Raw genomic sequence first — 401 nt, forward strand, 5'->3', positions numbered from 1 at the left:
CCGGAAGAGGGCATCAGATCTTATTATGTATGGGTGGTTGTGAGCTACCATGTGGTTGCTGGGATTTGAACTCAGAACCTTCCGTAGAGCAGTGCTCCTACCTGCTGAGCCATCTCCCCAGCCCCTATTTTTATTTTTAAGCTTTGCTTAGTTCTCCATTTTAAGAATATACCCAGTATCCAGGCAGAGGAGGTGCATAAAACGCCTTTAATCCCATTACTCAGGAGGCAGAGGCAAGCCTGGCTTACAGAGTGAGTTCAGGACAGCCAGTACAAAACAATACAACAAAGAAGAATATACTCCGATTCAAGGATGGGTACTGGACTGTATTATACATGTTGCCTTTAGATTCTCATTTAGGTAGGTATAAATGATAAAATACTGATACCAGGATTTCAGCT

This window comes from Mastomys coucha, unplaced genomic scaffold (assembly GCF_008632895.1).
Source record: "Mastomys coucha isolate ucsf_1 unplaced genomic scaffold, UCSF_Mcou_1 pScaffold18, whole genome shotgun sequence".
In the NCBI taxonomy this organism is placed as follows: Eukaryota; Metazoa; Chordata; class Mammalia; order Rodentia; family Muridae; genus Mastomys; species Mastomys coucha.